Source organism: Plecotus auritus (assembly GCF_963455305.1).
Source record: "Plecotus auritus genome assembly, chromosome: 3".
Classification (NCBI taxonomy): domain Eukaryota; kingdom Metazoa; phylum Chordata; class Mammalia; order Chiroptera; family Vespertilionidae; genus Plecotus; species Plecotus auritus.
Window position 1 is genome coordinate 187,957,166 of NC_137772.1, and position 6,415 is coordinate 187,963,580.

Here is a 6,415-nt window from a genome sequence, read left to right on the forward strand (position 1 = left end):
CCTGGCGCCAGGCCATCCAGGTTAGGCATTTAGATACAATCTAAATTCCCCATTCTAACTGACCCAGGAGGGGCTGTGAAAGCCCAGCCCAGAAGCCAGGTAGTTAGGAAACAAAGATACTTAGGAATAGGAGAAACCAAGATGGTGGCATAGGTAAACACCTGAACTTGCTGCCGCACACAACCACTTCAAAACTACAACTAAAAGACAAAACGGACATCATCCAGAACCACAGGAAGGCTGGCTGAGTGGAAATTCTACAACTAGAAGGAAAGAGAAAAGCACACTGAGACTCAGAGGAGCTGCGGAAGTAAAGTCCAGAGGTACAGAGGCGGTGTGCGTGCGGGCGTGGAGAGGGCTGGCAACTGAGTACGCGGCTGGCTTTTTCAATCCTCAGGGAGACACAAGATCCCAACTGCTCTGAACTCCAGTTCCAGGCAAGACACTGGGACCCAGACCCATACGGGGAGAAACCGGACTGTCTGGCAGTGGGCGGAACTCGAGGGCGGCTTTCTCTCAGAGGTGCTTGCAGCGATTACCAAGGGACACTGAGACCCGGGGGCCTCTTAGGGCAGGGCTGACGGGAAGCCATTGCTGTTTGTTCCACCCTGAGACCCTGCCCCATCCAAGCTGTGCGCAGAGGCTTTTGCATATGAATGGCCTGGTCCTTTGAAATCTAAACTTACCTAACAAACTGCAGCTGAGTCAGAGAGACCCAGAACATCCAAAAGGAGGCCCAAGGCCCCATAGCAGCTGGCATTGCTTCACAGCTGGGCCTCATCTGGGCATCTCCAAAACCCAAACAAAGAAGAGGAATCTGCAGATCTCTCCGTAGTTCCTTCTGGGTGGCCTCAGGCAGAGGCTAAATTAGCACCTCCTTGGAGATCCAAGAGCCAGTGTACTCAGGGGTCAGAGTAGGACCATCCCGATTACAACTCCTCAGGTCCATAAGGGACACACTCAGGGGGCAGACTCAGTGAGCACCAAAGCCCCACTGAAGCAAGTCTTGCCCCATAAGGGTGTCTCCAGCACAGAAGTTCTCCCAGCGTAGACACAGCTGATCCTCACAGCCAGTTGGCCTGGAGGTCAATTTCTCCCAGTGATTCCAACAACAATCAAGGCTTAACTACAACAAGACTGTGCACACGGCCCACAAAGGGGTGCACCAAGAATGTCCACCTCAGGTAACTGGGGAGGCTGAGCCACTGGGCCCTATAGGACACCTAGCACACAAAGCCACTCTATCAACTCAGGGAAGCAGCCAAAATGTGGAGACAAAGAAACAGATCACAAATGAAAAAAATGGAGGAAAGCAAACGACTGGTTATAGAGTTCAAAACCACAGTTATAAGGTTTTTCAAGAATTTTCTAGAAAAGGCCGATAAATTTAGCGAGACCCTAGATGATATGAAAAAGGACCAACTAGAAATTAAGCATACACTGACAGAAATAAAAAATAATACACAGGGATCCAACAGCAGACTAGAGGATCGCAAGAATCAAGTCAAAGATTTGAAATACAAAGAAGCAAAAAACACCCAACTGGAAAAGCAAAAAGAAAAAAGAATCCAAAAATATGAAGATAGTGTAAGGAGCCTCTGGGACTGAAAACCTATTTGAAGAAATAATGACCGAAAACTTTCCCAACCTGGTGAAAGAAATAGACTTACAAGTCCAGGAAGCGCAGAGAACCCCAAACGAAAGGAATCCAAAGATGACCACACCAAGACACATCATAATTAAAATGCCAAGAGCTAAAGTCAAAGAGAGAATCTTAAAAGCAGCAAGAGAAAAACAGTTAGTTACCTACCAGGGAGCACCCATATGATTGTCAGCTGATTTCTGACAAGCTCAGGGGAGGCCTGCGTGGCAGTCTTGCAAACTCAGAAACCTAAAATAACCCCAAAGGATGGTCTGAAAATTAAATATTTAACTACAAACAGGTTATAGTGGGTAGTCATGTCCTAGGCCAGTATTTTTCCTGACAAAGATCAACTTAGATATTTACTGAGCCCATTGGTCTTTTTGCCTCTAAGATAACATATCTGTGAAATGTCTGGGTAACTTGTAACTTCCCTTCCCCCCGCCCCCGCCCCCCACCCCTCAGGGTGCAACAAATGGCATCAGGACATTCCCTCATTGTTACTGTTATCAAGTTAATCGTCAACTGTTAATTATGTTAAACTATCCTGTAATCATCTATGTAAAAAAAGCATATGTCTATCATTTCACTTTTTATCCTATCCCAGAGGTTTCCCTGCTTTGCTTTATCCCACCTCCTTAATCTATCACCAATGAATTTCATGTAACCCACTTACGTATTTTCCTTTTGATGGTAAATTTATAAAAACAAGGTATGAACTCCCCATACTCCGGAGCATTATCTCAATTCGTTGAGGTTCTGCTTCCCAGCATATGTCGACAGTTTGGCTCAAATAAACTCACAAAAATTCTTTACAGGTTTCAATGGTTTTTACATTAATAGTCTCTCTCATATCGATGTTTCTCTTTCTCTCTCCCCAATCTCCCTCCCTTCCACTCTCTAAAAATCAATGGAAAAGATATCCACTGGTGAGGATTAAAAAACAAACAACTTTTAGACTTACCACAAAGTTGTAAAAATAGTAGAGTTCCCATATATCTTTTACCCAGCTTCCTCTAATGTTAACATTTTACATACTATAGCATAATGATCAAATCCTGGGAAGTAACACTGATACAATACTATAATATACTCTAAGCCCATATTCCAATATCATCCACTTTCTTTTCTTTGGTCCAGGATCCAATTCAGGATCCCACATTTTATTTAGCTGTCTTCTTCTCCTCCTTCTCCCCTACCCCTTCTTCCTCCTCCTTCTCCTCCTCCTCGTTCTCCTCTTCCTCCTTCTCCACCCCTCCTTCTTCTCCTTCTACTTTGCTATTGCTTTTTTCTTTTAATATGCCATGAGATATCTTGCTTGTATATTTTCCAGCCACATCTCCCAATCTTTCCAAAAGGTTTCATCAGTCTTTCCAATTCAATAAAAGATGCTGGATTACAGTTCTGCCCAGCTTCTTTTTTTAAAAACAATATAATCCTAATGACTTTAATGGTCATACATTCTTATCTAATGAAGAAAAACATTTACAAATATCAGAAATCCACTTTGGAAACATTCGCATTAATTTTGCACTGACTCAGCATTTTGTGGGTTTTTAAAAAGGCAGTTGTTTGAACTCACGACTTGTTGACACATTTCTGCTGAGGGAAGGGAGGGAGGGAGGGAGGGTACATGCTGCATTTCTCCAGAGCCCCACAGTGCTCATTTCACAAAGGGATACATCAAAACCAAACATGCAACGCGAATTTAACACTTTTACTGGAGTATAACAAGGAGGTAAATAGAAATTAGACACCTATCAATTTTTCCCCAAAACAATCCCCCCAAAGAGTAAATAGGCAAATAACTCTGCCTATACTTACACAGCTTCTCAAATCACGTTAGAAGGGTCTCACATTCATGATCAAGAGATTTTAAAATAGCAGTAATTACTTTCATTTTAAGAAAAGTTTTCCTTTTTCCCTTTTCCTCTTCCCCCACACCAAGTATTCAACATGAAAGAGTGGGCTTTCTGGGCATTAATTTTATACTGATATGAAGCAGCAACAATAACCACCAGTGATTTGGCATTTCTGTTTATAGTTGTTCCATTTCTTTTTCTTCAGTTGCATAAAGCCATTATCCAGTGTTGCTTTGAAACAGAGACTGAAGATTCTAGGTAGCAAAGATTCTTCCTGAAACCAATGTTAAGTCAAAAAATATATAAAACAGGGTATTACTCTAAATGTCTGGATCTAGTACAATAAAGAGAGCGAAACCTAGGAAGTCACCTACTGTTCTATACAAGAGATAAAGACCTGCAACAGCTGATTTGTGGTTGTATTGTTGCAGAAGACCAAAGAAAACCAAGGACGCTTCAAAGAAAAGGAGGGACACTGTTTAATATGCCAGCGGACTCAGGGAACTGAGTGAAGGAGCATGCCTGGGGCCCTCCCTATATCTCCCTGTGGTCCTTGTCCCACAAACATGGATTATGCTTCCGGTCCTTTTCGCGGGCCTTGCAAGAAGGCCCCCGGGTGTTAGGGGTCTCCAGGCCATCTCTGATGGTCTGGCCTGGCGCCAGCGTTAATAACCCTTCCTCCGGGGCAGTACACTGTTCACAGTAACAGGTTCTGCAAGACCAGTATCTGGGAAAGAGGTAGTGACTTAATTATAGGTTATCAGGAATGTACACTTTCCTGAGCGTGCTGGCTTGAATTCAGATCACTAGCCCCAAATATCAGGGTTACATTGGAATTAGCCCTTTTTAGCCTTCTCGGTATGATATTTTACACACTGTGAGGATGTGCAGCATATGCCAATTGAAGGCGGCATGCACTGTATTTCTCCCTGCCTTATATCCTAGAGCCCTCCCTCCCCACCCCCAACCATCTACTACCTTATACCAAGTACTGTGGACTTGAGCCTCTCATCCCAGACAATCCAGTGAACAAAGTTAGTGTAACATGTTAGGTGGGCTCTGATCGGTTTCTCAGTTTAAGCCATGGGTTGTCAAAGAATTCACAGGGAAGAGTAACTGAGCAAAACATTTATTCACTTTCCAGGGGAGAAAAGGTGCCGCGAGGGACTGAGGTTTTTTTTGTTTTGTTTTAAATATTTTTAAAATTGATTTCGGAAAGGAAGGGCGTGGGAGAGATAGAAACATCAATGATGAGAGAGAATCATTTATTGGCTGCCTCCTGCACGCCCCCTACTGGAGATCATGGGTCCATGCTCAACCACTGAGTCATACCGGGGCCAGGTTGGATTTATTTTTATTTGACATTGACATCTTATAGCATAAACAAGTAGTTGGAATGGAAGGGGTTTTATGATAGTGGTATCATTCAATTATTTCATCTCTTTCTGAGGTACATGCAAAAAAATTACATAGTTATTAATCATCAAATGCTGGTTTTTAATGCAATTCTGACTGTCAACTTCTTTGAATCTTTCAATTTTGTTGAAAGCAAAGAATTTGGAAACATCTCCTTGCAAAGGATGTGTTACTCCATCATTTGAGGCATTCAGTTCCTTGATAGCTGTTTCCAAGTGTGTCCTTCCCCTGCCCAGGAGCCATCCTGTCCCTCTAGCAATGCCCCAATGTCCGTGGGAGGAGTGTGGACTTAAAGGGGAGCTGGAAAGGTAAGACCTGTAAAGCATCTGAGAACCAGCATCATGCCTAGACTACAGCCAAGTTCTCCGGCAGATCTAGTTTAAGAAAAAGTTATACAGCCCTGGCTGGTGTGGCTCAGTTGGTTGGGGTCGTCCCAATGCTGCCGATTCAATTCCTGGTCAGGGCCCATGCCCAAGTTTCGGGCTCGATCCCTGGTAGGGGGCATGCAGGAGGCAGCCTATCGATTTTTTGCTGTTACATCAATGTTTCTCCTTCTTCTTTCCTCTTTCTCTAAAAATCAATAAACATTTTTTTTAAGTCTACTGATATCCACACAAAGAGAGAGAGAGAGAGAGAGAGAGAGAGAGAGAGAGAGAGAGAGAGAGAGAGAGAAAGAGAGAGAGAGAGAGAGAGAGAGAGAGAGAGAGAGAGAGAGAGAAAACAAAAAGCACATACAGAAGTTGAGGATCTGGAAGTTCATTTTCTTCAAACTAGTTGTCTCCTTTCTCTATCTTCACCAAAGCAGCCATTTTGCTCTTGCCTCCTGCTAGTGTTTACAGAGCCTCCTGCTTCAGATGGACCAATAATATGAATGACGAAAAGGTGGGCAGACTTCAAGCTCAGCTCAGGAATGGAGACAGGAGTACACCTTACCTTACAGAAAGAAGGTGAGGCATACCCGAGTCACAGCAAATGACAAAAAAGAAAAAAAGCACACACAGAAAAAAAACTCCCTCAGTTTTCTTTTTAAAAAATAGCTATAGCCCTAGCTGGTTTGGCTCAATGGATAGAGCATCAGCCTGCGGATTGAAAGGTTTGATTCCTGCCAAGGGCACATGCCTGGGTTGCGGGCTCGATCCCCAGTAGGGGGCGTGCAAGAGGCAGCCAATCAATGATTCTCTCTCATCATTGATGTTTCTCTCTCTCCCTCTCCCTTCCTCAATAAAATATATTTTAAAAAATTAGCTATAATATTACTGGAGTGGAAGAAATAAACCTAATTAAAAGTGAAGGGGGACCAACTGGTGTGGCTCAGCATTTGAGGGTCGACCTATGAACCAGGATGTCACGGTGGCTTCTCAGTTAAGGCACATGCCTGAGTTTCAGGCTCAACCCCCAGTAGGGTGTGTGCAGGAGGCAGCTGATCATTGATGTTTCTATCCTTCTCTTCCTCTCTGAAACCAATAAAAATATATTAAAATAATAATAAAATTCT